This window comes from Lathamus discolor, chromosome 3 (assembly GCF_037157495.1).
Source record: "Lathamus discolor isolate bLatDis1 chromosome 3, bLatDis1.hap1, whole genome shotgun sequence".
NCBI classification, from domain to species: Eukaryota; Metazoa; Chordata; class Aves; order Psittaciformes; family Psittacidae; genus Lathamus; species Lathamus discolor.
The window spans coordinates 63,321,691-63,336,256 of record NC_088886.1 but is presented as its reverse complement, the minus strand read 5'-3'; the positions used below and the strand labels follow the sequence as shown (position 1 = coordinate 63,336,256).

At 42.6% G+C, this 14,566-nt stretch overlaps 1 protein-coding gene across 3 annotated transcripts in view; it reads left to right on the top strand.

The window, feature by feature from the left end:
- Positions 1-14,566, top strand: part of DPYD (dihydropyrimidine dehydrogenase) — a 353,065-nt gene that overhangs the window by 50,961 nt on the left and 287,538 nt on the right. The gene's annotated exons all lie outside the window — the stretch shown is intronic.

Below are 14,566 nucleotides of genomic sequence, written 5' to 3'. Positions count from 1 at the left end.
AGCCTTAGTAGATGTGGTTAAAATTAGTCAGGACATGAATCTTTGGTCACCCTTATTTGCAGAGTACCTGCATATAGGACTCCAAAGAAACTTGCTGGCTACAGTACGTGGATTTTCTGAAGTAATAATCAGGAAGATGTTAATTCTCTGTGGATGAGGAAGTGATAGTAACCTGGACTTGTGAAGGTTTTGAAAGTTGGATAGTAAAATGTAATGATGCCAACATAGTGCTTCATTTCACATGCCTGGTGTCAGAGTAATTACTTGGACTTACTTAGATTCAGCGCAGTAAAAAGCCAAAACAACAACAGAAAACTGAGGATCTTGAAATACTCATCTTCCTTCCCCCCCCCCCCCCCCCGCTTTGCTTTAATTGTGTTTAGAATCCCTATAAAATTTACGTCTGGGTGTGAATGACTTGATGTGCGTGACACTGACTTTATGTTAGTAGTGCTCTCGTCTCACGTTTCACTGCTGTGAATAAGTGTTTGTAAAGATCCTGTGAGTTGCAATGCAACCTGCCTCTTTTGAAGCCTTTCTTATTACCCTCAAATAATATTCTTTCATTTCTGAACATTTCAGCTCCTGGTGTTGCAGGTAACTCAAATGGCATTCAACTTTCTAATTGTGATTTCTTGCTTTTTGCTTGCTTTGCTTCATACATTTATGGCTTTTCCCCTATATGGTCCTTCATCAGCATCCGTGATTTCACATTACGTGATATAAAACAGAGATGAGGAGGACTCTTGGTCTATGAAGCTACTTCTAGTGTTCTCAACAAAGGGCTTTTCAAGTTGCTGCTCTCCTGTAACGCAGGGAGGTTTGTGGTGTGTTGTGATACATGACTCAGCAGAGTTAATCTTGACAAAATTGGGAGCTGACAGCTCTTTGGTGATAAACACTCGCTAGCAAAGGAAGCTTTGGCATTTCAAAGGTCATGGTTCTGTTACAAGGACTGTGTAGAGGAGTCTCATGATTCTATGCTGTGCATACAATAAAAAGCACTTTATTAGCTCATAAATTCGTACCCTGGCTATTTCAGCTGGTGTACAAGCCATTCTGAGGAATAGTTATTGATTGTAAAGTGAGACAGGTATTGTGCAGTGCTGGGATTCTCTTAATTGCAGTCAATATTATATGATTGCTTCTTTTTCTTAGTTGTTTTTGTGGAGGTAAAGAAGTCCCTGACTTTAAAGCGCGCTGCAGACTTAATCTAGTATTATGTCTTTGCCTAACACATCAACAGTACGAAATGCGAATTTAGAGAAGTATATGCAGGTAGTTGCTATGTATTTTTTTACATGTGTGTAGAAGACACTTGTTATTTTAGGCTGTAGAGTTCTTTCAACTGCTCCATAGTCACCCACATTCTTGGTAGCTGCATTTTTCTGCTTTTTTGGATGCCAAGATTATTTGTAGCGTATGGAATTTGAATGGTACATTTTGACAGATTCAAATTCGCTTTGCTTTTTCCGTAACTATAGTGGACATCGGACCAGACGAGGGAGGACATAGATTTGCTGGCCTCAGGATTGTTAGGTGCTTTCCTCCTCCTTTTGGTAAGGGAAGCATGTGAAAAGGGTTGCACATTGCACAAAAGCACTAAAATCATGTGGCCCTGAGAGGGAGGACAACAACAAAGTCCTCGTTGGATAGCTAAATGGATATATGTGGATCTCAGATGAGCCTTAAGTTGAGTGGGCAGTGTGCCCAAATCCTCTCTGATTTCCCAGAGTGCTACTGCTGCTCTGCCAGAGGAGAGAGACAATCAGTGTGTTCCCCCAGTGTTCCTGTTTGGAATGAGACCTTCCCTTTTGAGAGAAACGGTCAAATGAATATAGGTTTCAGTACATTTCTACACTAGGAATATCACTGTGCTCTGCATAAACACTAATATCCAGGAAGAGTCTTGTTCTTTTCCCAGCTCTTCAGAAAGAGGATGGTATTCAAATTAAGGATTACATGAAAGCCAACTTTTATGTATATAGATGTATGCACAGGAAAATTACTGAGGGGTTTTGAAATGATCGTAAAGCCCAAAAACTTTCCCTAGTTCCACTTTCTGTATAATTTTAGGCCTTGAATGAGATCATGAGCTGATAGTAGTTTGCCATTACTGAGCGTATAAAGAGTGGTGTTGTAAGAAGCTGGTTTACTTCTGATTGCACATCAAATCATAAAGCATTTAATTCAGTTAATGTTTTGCTTATTTTGTTAATGTATTCCAAATGGTTTATTTAGTATTATATTTTGATGCAACTGCAATGCTTAAGTAAACAATAAAAATAGATACGTTTTTGGAATTGGGGTTTATAAATGGACCATCTATTGCTTTACATGCCTCAAATGTGTATACAGTAATTTGGGCATTTGAGGTAGTAATTTGGCAGAAAAATTGCATAGATATGTACCTGTGATGTCAGGTTGCGGAAGTAAAAGCATTAGGCTTTTGTTAAACAGGGCTTAATTTGTTCTTAAAGTATAATCACTGTAAAAGATCTGGATCCTGATCTTCAGGAAAGCTTCATCTAGGGATCTGAAGGAGCTTTTAGACTGGTTTGGCTGCTATAAGGAGATAAGTATTTGAGGAGGAGGAAGTGCCTTTGCTAACCGTGTGCTGACCTTGGTACTCTTCTCATAAGTGGAAAACGAGAATGTGGACTGCAGCAGTAACCATTCCTCTAGGAAAGTAGGGTGAGGGAGCCTTGAGGAGTCACAGGCTGAGAACACTGGGGCTGTTCAGCCTGGAGAAGAGAAGCTGCATGGAGACCTCAGAGCAGCTTCCAGTGTCTGAAGGGGGCTTCAAGGATGCTGGAGAGGGACTCTTCATCAGGGTCTGCAGCGACAGGACAAGGGGTGATGGGTTCAAACTGAAACAGGGGAAGTTCAGGTTAGATCTAAGGCAGAAGCTCTTCCCTGTGAGGGTGCTGAGGCACTGGCACAGGGTGCCCAGAGAAGCTGTGCCCTGTTTCAGTGTGAACCCATCACCCCTTGTCCTATTGGTACAGTCCCTGATGAAGAGTCCCTCTCCAGCATCCCTGTAGCCCCGTCAGACACTGCAAGGCTGCTAGTTAGCATGTGTGAAAGCTTTGCAATTGAAAACTAAAGCCGAGTATTTTTATATAGACTTCTTGTTAATAGAGGATGTAAGCATATTTCTTTGTACTTCGAAGTGGGAAAGGAGATAGAAAGTTTGCTTGTCTGTTTGGATCAGTATGAAAAGACACCAGAGTTCGTTTGGAATTTTGTTTTGCATTCACATACTTGCATATGGTTTTGGATAATGTGAACATGAGCATGAGGCTTCAACTGTGATTTCCAGTTTGATAGAGACAGTTTCTGTTAATGATGATATTCACGGTTGTCTTGACAACTGTATAAGCTGGGGTTAGTAATAATCAAGCTTCTTTTAATATGGTCTAGACTCTCAGATGGATTTGACAGTTTCTGTGGCTCACAACTGTTCATTAGTATTTACAGAGTCAAAGTTAAGGATTTAAAAACATGGGAACAAAACAAGTCTGCAGCAAAACCCACAGCGTAACCAACTTGTTAGGACTGTGGCCTGAGATCTGACAAACAGGGGGTCATATTCTGGTTCTCAGTCGGGCAACTTGGTTTTCCCAGTTTAAAAAGCCACAACATGGAGCACAGAGTTAGGGAAATGCAGGTGTGAAATACAAGGAAAATGAGAACAATAGAAAATGTTCATGTTAATGTTGATTGAACGTTAATGTTTTAACATGTTAAAACTATTCCTGCTTTCCTGTATTGTTTCTAAGCTGTCCTGGGAGATGGGACCAATCTTGAGTAATGTTAAAGGGAGGGTGAATGAGGAGGAGTAAAGATGATTGCTTCTGGATTCCTGATTCAGGTCTCAAAGATCATCTATTCAAAGAACTCACACAGAATCACAGAATCCCAAGGGTTGGAAGGGACCTCAAAAGATCATCTAGTCCAACCCCCCTGCAAGAGCAGGGTAACCTACAGTACATCACACAGGAACTTGTCCAGGCGGGCCTTGAATATCTCCAGTGTAGGAGACTCCACAACCCCCCTGGGCAACCTGTTCCAGTGCTCTGTCACTCTTACAGTAAAGAAGTTCTTCCTGATGTTAACGTGGAACTTCCTATGCTCAAGTTTACACCCATTGCCCCTTGTCCTATCACTGGATATCACTGTAAAAAGCCTAGCTCCATCATCCTGACACCTACCCTTTACATACTTGTAAACATTGATGAGGTCACCCCTCAGTCTCCTCTTCTCCAAGCTAAAGAGACCCAGCTCCCTCAGCCTCTCCTCATAAGGGAGATGTTCCACTCCCTTAATCATCTTTGTGGCTCTGCGCTGGACTCCTTCAAGCAATTCCCTGTCCTTCTTGAACAGAGGGGCCCAGAACTGGACGCAATATTCCAGATGCGGCCTCACCAAGGCTGAGTAGAGGGGGAGGAGAACCTCTCTTGACCTACTAACCACACCCTTTCTAATACACCCTAGGATGCCATTCCCTCATGTTCTGGGGAGATGAAGCCTTTGGAGGGGATTCCAGTGATCCAAAGTATCCACAAGCCTTGGAATCAGTGTGCTTATTTGAGACCGAGGGAGGAAGTTTGAATTTATCTTCCACCTTCTTCTATCTTTACATTTCTACTGAGTGCAACCATTTGAATACTGCTTGGGGCAGGTTTTTAGGGGAGAAACAAGCGATTCCTTCCTATGTATTTAACAAAAATAACCACCCACAAAACTGTGGAGTTTGGGATGTAGAATATTAGAAGCACTTGAGAACTTTTAGTAGTACTTCCATAGTAAAGACCTATGTGGCTAATAGAAATGAGTCTAACTTTGGTGTGAGTGCTATTTGGAAACCAGAATTTCAATTTCATCCTTAGTGTGCATAACAGAGCAAACAGATTGTTTATGGAATGGGGTGGGTTAAATTGCTCTCCACATGGCTTCCCTGGCATGCCCAGCCTACTCCTGGATTTTAATTGATGTATATGAAAGCATTTAGCTGAGGATGCTCTGTGAAGGAGCTGGAGTCAAGCAAGGTTTAACCTGTGTATTGCAGGGGCTGTAGATGTGCTGTATGCTAAGCCACTAACACATGGGATGACATTTTATGCCCATAATCATAGTCTGCATGTGAAGAATTGCATTTTAACAGCTTCACTGCAGCTCTGTGTGTATTGAGCTGTGGTGATCAGGCATTTTGGGGCTGCTCATAAGAAACTTTCCCAACAAGCCAGAGAAAGTGGACAGAATTCATGGAAAGAGCAAAATCTTGCTTTGTCTTATTAAGAAGCCTGTGCAGTTCTAATACCACAATGTGTGGCAGAGCATGAAGAGGGGGTTTCTGTTTGTCAGCATCACTTGCATTGACCAAATATTGGCCATGTATCTTCAGAGTGCAAGGCAACCCTGTCTATGGATTGCTGTGGCTGAACAAGCTCTTTAGGTGCTAGAAGCTGTTAAGTGGCATTAGCAAGGCTCTGTGTTCGTGCAGTTTTACCCTGCTCTTTGTTGGCTGTTTAACTCCTGAGTCACCCATTAGCCATCCTCTGGGGGCGGCCCAGCAATGCCTGGGATACACTGCTTAGATCTTGCCACGATGGAGTAATTCCTATCTACAGGCAAACACTGTGCAGAGCTCTAACACGCAGCATGTATAAGAACCTGTGACGTTCATGTAATAATTTCTATGAGAGTTATTAGAATGTTTGTTGTTGTCCTGTATCATATAGAATCATAGAATCATAGAATAGTTAGGGTTGGAAAGGACCTCAAGATCATCAAGTTCCAACCCCCCTGCCGTGGGCAGGGACACCTCACACTAACCCATCCCACACAAGGCTTCATCCAACCTGGCCTTGAACACTGCCAAGGATGGAGCACTCACAACCTCCCTGGGCAACCGATTCCAGTGCCTCACCACCCTAACAGGAAATAATTTCCTCCTTATATCCAATCTAAACTTCCCCTGTTTAAGTTTTAACCCGTTACCCCTTGTCCTGTCACTACAGTCCCTGACGAAGAGTCCATCCCCAGCATCCCTATAGGCCCCCTTCAGGTACTGGAAGGCTGCTATTAGGTCCCCACGCAGCCTTCTCTTCTCCAGGCTGAACAGCCCCAACTTTCTCAGCCTATCTTCATACGGGAGGTGCTCCAGTCCCCTGATCATCCTCGTGGCCTCCTCTGGACTTGTTCCAGCAGTTCCATGTCCTTTTTATGTTGAGGACACCAGAACTGCACACAATGCTCCAGGTGAGGTCTCACAAGAGCAGAGTAGAGGGGCAGGATCACCTCCTTCGACCTGCTGGTCACGCTCCTTTTGATGCAGCCCAGGATACGGTTGGCTTTCTGGGCTGCGAGCGCACACTGAAGCCGGCTCATGTTCATTTTCTCATCGACCAGCACCCCCAAGTCCTTCTCTGCAGGGCCGCTCTGAATCTCTTCTCTGTCCAACCTGTAGCTGCGCCTGGGATTGCTCCGACCCAGGTGTAGGACCTTGCACTTGTCGTGGTTGAACTTCATAAGGTTGGCAACAGCCCACCTCACAAGCGTGTCAAGGTCCCTCTGGATGGCATTCCTTCTCTCCAGCGTATCAACCGGACCACACAGCTTGGTGCCATCAGCAAACTTGCTGAGGGCGCACTCAATCCCACTGTCCATGTCAATATACATGGGGAATTAAAGCTCTTCTTATTTCAAGTGTGATGGGGAACGGCTGAGGGACCTGGGGGATTCAGTCTGGAGAAGAGAAGGCTCAGGGGGGACCTTATTGCTCCCTACAACTGCCTGACAGGAGGATGGAGCCAGGAGGGGCTGGGCTCTGCTCCCAAGGAACAAGGGATGGGACAAGAGGAAATGGCCTCAAGCTGCGCCAGGGGATGTTTGGATGGAGCTGAGGAACAATTCCCTCCCCAGAGGGTGCTCAGGCATTGGAACAGGCTGCCCAGGGCAGGGCTGGAGTCACCGTCCCTGCAAGTGTGCACACACCATGGAGATGAGGCCTCAGTGCTGGGGAACGGTTGGACTGGATGAGCCTAAAGGTCTTTTCCAACCTGGTTGATTCTGTGATATCATATATGACAAAGTCTATTGTTTAGAGTCACAGACATAGCTCACACTGAAGATCTTGTGGAACTAGTGATAATGTTCATCCTTTACACTTCAGAACGTAATATAGATGTATTTTTAAAGTATAAGTCAACAGAACTATAGAGTGTCTTGTTTCCAGCTTGATTGTGATATGGGCTTTTGTATTGAATATCAACTTCAAAGTACCTTGAGCAGAAGTTTTGATACTGAATTATACCTGTGAGTTTATTTCAGCTGGCTGTTGCATATGTGTTGTTTCAAATGTTGTGTAGGAGTTCTTATTTCTAAGCTATGAATTGTAATTTGGTTTTGATGTAGTGATGTAGACAGCCTTTTCTCTTTGAATATTATAGGGGAGGGGATCAAGATAAGTTTAGATTGTTTTCCTTTGAATGCCCTTTTAGTCACCTAGGTGTATTAGCTAACTATGTAAAACTGGTTAAACAGTTAAACTAGCAACTGTGACCTAAACTTGTGCATTGATGTTGTTCATTGCTGGCAGATGGAAAAGGAGATTGAATTTTTCGGTGATTCCAGTTGACAGTTGTGTATATTCACAGTTACTTTACATAAGGGGACTGAATTGTGCCCTGGAGTGTATATAAACAACATGCAGATCCAGACCAAAAGCATTGTTAGCAACATAGCAGTATAGCCAAACAGCAAAAAACCATCCCAAATTATAGTCATGGTTTTGCAAACTGCATTATAGTTACTACTTCTGTTGATCTACTAAAGTGTGCTTTAGACAAAATCTTACATGCGTTTGGTGAAGGTTAGCTTTTTCATACTCTTCTTGCATGTGTTATGGTGACTGAATGATGCTTCAGGTCTGTTCTGTGTATGGTAAACACATCACTTCTGTCTTCACATGTACCAATCCCCGAATGTATTTCAGAAAGGAGACGGGGAAAACAAACCCCACTTTCCTGTCACTTCAAGAGAGAGGGATCCTGTTCTTCCTTCTGAACCATTTAGTGTTTTGATTTAAAGAATTGGATAACTGTCAAAATCGAGCTTTTTAGCAAACTGCAGGAGATGTCTGATGTTGATGGCAAAAGAGATTCTGAGAACCACTGTGGCAGATGGCTCACCACAAAGACTCCAAAGGTGGCATGCAGTGGGTGCAGCCTCGGACCTCTCAGTGCCCAACAGCTGCTCGCCTGCAGACTGTGAGGTGGGGAAAATTGCACTGCAGAATTGGGAGTTCACTCTGTGGGTTCCACTTTGTTACTTTTCAAAACGCAGGGCTTGAAAATGTGCCTGAAACTTGCTCTTTACTGCTATTAACAAGCAGGAAATATATATATATACACACACACACACATATATATATGTATGGATGGATGGATAAAACCAATATGGATATACATAATATATGTGTGTGTATATGGGTACATAATATATATATGCGCATATATGTGTATGTATATATATGCATATTGTATGTGTTTATATTGTATATATGTGTGTATATATGCATATAAGTATGTATATAATCCATGAGTGTGTATATAATATGCATATATGTATATGTATATACAATATGGATATACATGATACATATACAATATATATAATATGGATATAGGTAATATATACAATAGATATAAATATGGATATATGTAATATATATACTATAATATGGATGTGTGCTATATACAATATCTATACAATATGGTTATACATAATATATATGCAATATATATAATATGGATATACATATTTTATACACAATATATAAACAATATGAATATACATAATATATATACAATATGGATATACATAATATATACACACTATATATACAATATCGCGTATCAGGCTTATGAATACCTTGGCTTCATCAGCTTATACACTTTGAAAAATGTCTTATTTCATTAAACAAAAATTAAAACTGACCAACCAAAGAAGCTGAGAGCTGATGAAGGATGTTTGCCATGAGTCAGAGCTTTCTGGAGATTATTGAGATGTGATTTTTACGTTCCAGGGCTTTGGATGGTTTAGTTAGAAGGTAGTTCCCACCACTTTCCTTCATATAAGGCAGAAGCTCTTCCCTGAGAAGGTGCTGAGGCACTGGCACAGGGTGCCCAGAGAAGCTGTGGCTGCCCCATCCCTGGCAGTGTTCAAGGCCAGGTTGGACACAGGGGTTTGGAGCAACCTGCTCTAGTGGAAGGTGTCCCTGTCTATGGCAGGGGGTTGGGACTGGATGATCTTAAGGTCCTTTCCAACCCAAACCAGTCTGGGATTCTGTGATTTCAGACCATAACAAAAGTCTGGGACATACAGAGAAACGGTGTGTTATAGCTTTGGCAAAGAAGTCAGCTGTTATAGCTCAAGCTCTTTAAGCCCATGCTGTTTTATTTGTAAGTCATGAATTTAGTCTCCATTATTAAGAGTACCGCATTCCACATGTATGCATGAAACTGCATTTCCTACAGTGACTTCTGTTTCATGTACAGTCACTAACCAGTCTGTCTTTACAAATGCTATGTCAAATATATCTGCACTTGTTTCTTTTCAGACACTTCCTGTAGTTCTCAAAAGCCTGAAGAAGTGTTATAATGCGATTCTCACCAGAACACTTAAGGAGACATTGATTTACTGTCTGACACCATCACAATACAATAATCTTTTAAAACTATAAGGTTTTGTGACTTATTTTTAAGCAACACTACTATTTTTTTGCTATTTGTTATTAATATTCAATATTTTGACTATTAGTGTACTTTATAAGTAGCGATTACTATTACTCTAATATTTAATAATCACTGTTACTACGAATTATCATTATTACTATTTACTTTATTACTACTATTCAGTAGTAGTGTTTAATGGTGCTGTTTAATACTACTAATACTTTTATTACTGCTATTTTGCCTACTGAAGTGCCTCTAAGCCTCAAGAAACATTTATTGTCCAACCTGTGGTTTCCATACTGCTTAAAGCAGCAGGTCTGGGAGCAGTGACGGTTCTTCATCAGGTTCTTTGATCAGGCATTGGAACAGGCTGCCCAGGGCAGTGCTGGAGTCACCATCCCTGCAAGTATGCACACACCGTGGAGATGAGGCCTCAGTGCCATGGCTTAGTGGTAGCCTTGGCAATGCTGGGATAAGGGTTGGACTTGATGACCTTAAAGGTATTTTCCAACCCCACTGATTCTTTTAATTAGTGTTAAGCAAGCATTTGCGTTGTTTTTGGCAATATAGTAGAAAGAAAATGGTTTTGGTCGGCATCTGTATTACCAAAAGGGTAGAAAAACACTTACCCTTTAATTTATTCCAGGGACCTACAGTGTATTACTTGTTAGATCTTGGGCTATGCCTCACAGTGTCCACACCTCAGTGTTCCCAGTGCACATTTACTTGCATGGCAAGTAGATGCTGGTGGTGTCAGCCCTCTTCTGGCCTGAAGTGTATTCTCTTGTGATTTCCTCTCAGATAAAATGATTAATTGGGGTGGGAATTGTTGTCCCTATAATTAAAGAACTATACAGGAATGTTTGAAAATACTTAAATAGGAGCTGTTATGTATTTAAGAGAGATTCTGGTTTTGTAGAGTGTTTTGCGCTAGGGAGAGCTGTGACTGCATGGCTAAGCCTGACTACCACTAGCCATGGAGCTGCAGTAGCCAGAACAGAGCTGAGAGTCTTGTTTCTTGGATGAATCAGCATGCACTGAGGTGCAGCTGCACTGTTAGCATCTGGCCTAACTTCTGGGGTTTTTTTGGTAGGTGCAGACAAGCTTAAATAGCTCCTCTGTAGTCAAATGTTCAGTCATGGCCTGCCTGCAGGGTACCTCTGTGTCATCCTCACTGACACCAACTGGAGAAGAGAAGCTGCGTGGAGACCTCAGAGCAGCTTCCAGTATCTGAAGGGGGCTACAAGGATGCTGGAGAGGGACTCTTCATCAGGGTCTGCAGCGACAGGACAAGGGGTGATGGGTTCACACTGAAACAGGGGCAGTTCAGGTGAGATCTAAGGCAGAAGCTCTTCCCTGTGAGGGTGCTGAGGCGCTGGCACAGGGTGCCCAGAGAAGCTGTGGCTGCCCCATCCCTGGCAGTGTTCAAGGCCAGGTTGGACACAGGGGCTTGGAGCACCCTGCTCTAGTGTGAGGTGTCCCTGCCTGTGGCAGGGGGCTGGAACTGGATGAGCTTTAAGGTCCCTTCCAGCCCAAACCAGTCTGGGATTCTGTGATTCTATGACTCAGTCAACATAGTGCAAAGCCAGTGGGGCAGGGGGATGTGCTCCTGCTGCGAGTCCTGCTTGTGGCACATGAGCACCTCTGTGCTGCCTCTCCGAGTGCCAGCACAGGCAACTGTGATGAGGAAGCAGCAGGGACATAGATGTCCATGTCGGTTGCTCGGGCCTACAGGAGTAGGTTAGATCTATGCTGAAATAAACACTACCTGCAGGGAGGGTTATGTCGGGTCTTAATGCCAACTGTTTTGCTGTAGAGGCCCTCTAATGCTGAGCACTTAAATGATTGCTCATATAGATGCAGTCATTTTAGGGTATCTTCTGTTATTTGATGTGTAGCCATTCTGGGGATAAATCCTTCTGCAGCCAAAATCATCGAAGCCCAGACTGGTTTGGGTTGGAAGAGACCTTTTCCTTTTCTGATACAGGAAGCCATTTAACTGGGAGAGACTATGCTGCATAAATAGTTTGCTGTCTTTCCTAGTTGAAGTAGGTACGTTTCACTAAATGTAAAGCTGTCTCCCTGTCCTCCCTGCTGCTGTGATCTATTTTGATTCTTTTATTTTACTTGGCTATATTGGGTGAGTGAAGAGTTTACCCCTAAATTGTAAAGGCCTGAGTAATCGTTGCTGTTGGCATTGCTAAGCATTCTTTCTCCTTTTAGTATAACAATGTCATAACATATACCTTTTATTTTGACTCTATACCTGCAAACAGCGCTTTGAAAAGCAGCTTCTCTTAAATCTTATATAATTCTTGATGTAAGACAAGAATTCATTGCTTTCGTGCTGAAATTGTGAAGCCACAAGCTGATAACGGTAACTCAATGTTTGTAATATAAAGCGTTGTTCCCATAGCATGGTCCAATTACACAATAGTAAAGCAGGGATGTAACACAGCAAATGCTGCTTCCCTATTTGTTTCAGTAGGTTTAGCACAGCGGGAAGTGTGGCATTCTTCCAAGGTAATGCGTCAAGCTTACACTTGGCTGGAAGTGCAGTGGAAGTTATGCTAAGACTTTGCATGCTGGCTTAATAACTCTTGCTCAATGTACGCAGCAGTTGCCTTGTGAAAGGCGTTTGATGTCAGTTCATTGCCAGGATTTTATATTCTAATGTTGAGATGTGGTGGTATCGTGGCGATATTTGAACAAGCTCCTCTGTGGATGCTGTGCTTAAGGCATTGCAGTTTCAGTTATCAAATATCATTCCTGTATGGTTAGAGATCATGGATGCTGTTTTTCCAAGACCCTGCTGAATCTTATGAAATCAGAAAGAACTACTCCATTCATTTGGTCAAATGATTATCAATTTTTCCACCAAAACCCTCTTATTTTGAGGAAAAATATATCAAAAATGAGAGCTAAAATGAAAATAGATATATAATGTCAACTGAGTGTCTCATTTCTTTTTGAAGCCCAGACAACCAGTAACTTAGCAGTGTGGTAGCCGGGAGAAACCAGAGGTAGAATCCTAGAATGGTTAGGCTTGGAATGGCCTTAAGATTATCCAGTGACCTAAAAATCATGTAGAATTGCTGCAGTTGGTCTCTCTTTTCCCATCACTTTAAAGCCGTTCCCCAAATCAGCAGATATCCCTTTTGTACTGTGGCAGTCAGTCCATCACAGCTGCCTTAAAGATACGTGGCTATTCCTTTACAATTAAACATACATTTAAAATAGCATGGGAGTGGCTTTAAGAACTGCTTCATGGTGTATCTCAGCATGTTTCAAATGGGATGAGGAACAGCCACCGCTTATGGAGCAGTAGTAAATAGTTCCCAATTAAGGAGTTAATCTTCAGCCTCATCAGCAGTCTTGGTACAGAGGTTACCAGCACGTGCTAAAAACAATGTGGGGATTTCTTTTGGTGACTCAGAGTACATCAGTAGTTTCAAGTAGATTATTGAATGCTGTCAGAGGTAAAAATACCAATGTACTGCACCTGGTTTGATTTTGTGATTATAAAGGTAAAATCCCCAATTTCAGGCTTTTTCTGATTTTTTTTCAACCCACTACTGATTTTTCAACCAGCCTCTTCTAATCTGACACCTCTTGGTCACATTTGCTTCAATAGTAAGTCTGGGCTTACAGTAAACCCAGTAATTGCTACTAGCATTTAAAGCTTTCCAAAGAGCTTTAGTTCCATCCATCCACCCACCTTTCCTGAAGCATTTCTGAATGCCTTTGGCAGTGCTGAGCCAGCAAATGGAAGGTTGTTTGTCAGTGGCAGCAGTTGTTGTTCCAGGAGGCGTGTTTGTTCCAACGTGTTGGGGTTGTTTCAGCACTGACACCTGAAGAGTGTATAAAAGAGAATAAAGAACAGAGGGGATGCACAGGGGTTAAAACCCAGCCATCAGGCTTGGCCCGTGCTCCTTCAGGCAGAAGTAGTGTTGGGTGAGTGGGGAGAAAGACCGCTGACTTAGCTGAGCATCAGGGCTCTGCACTGGTCTAGCAAAGCAAAGATAACTGCAGACAGTTATTAATGGGACTGAGAAGGGGGAATCAATCAGTACTGATATCCCTTAGTAATTCCTAGCAGCATCAAAAGCACCAGCAAATTCTCCATGCAGTTAACACAGTGAGCTTGCTGACTGCAAATATGGGTTGTGTACGTTGTCTGCATTTAAGGATCCTTAAGGTGCATCAGAACTGGCTCGCTAAGTAGGGGGGAAAAGAGTGAGCATCGAGTGGACAAGGGCTGATTTGGTAAAGGATATAGGTTGAATTCCTTGGTTGATAGTGGCAATGATCAGAGCAGTGACAGAATTTGGCATAGGGTGTGCCCACAGTTAATGAAGAATACACGTTTGGGGCTGTCCAAGCTGGCTTTAGGCTCTTGCAGCTGCTTGCAGTGGTCTGAAAGCTCTGTTTTTTTACTGGAATGGCACACATGCGTTTGAACATCACCTGTCAGGGGTTTTGGGGATAACGATCACAAAAGGATCAGTCAGAGGTGAAGATCAAAACTAAGAGCGACAAAACACGCTTGTCCCTGGATATCCTGGATCAGAGTTATCTGCTCAACACCTTGGTCTGCTTTGATGACTAGTGGCGACACTGAGAATGGTGCTGCTTTGTCAGGAACAAAACTCCAGCTCAACCACTGAGTCTATACCTGTAGCATGCTGTGATTTATTTCACCTTTTTCCTTGCAGACAAACATCCAGCAAGAGAAAAAGGCATTACAGTTTCTAATGCTAGGGAAAAAGACCTGGATTAAAAATGAAATACCCAAATCCTATAGAAATAAATACTGTCTTTCCTTA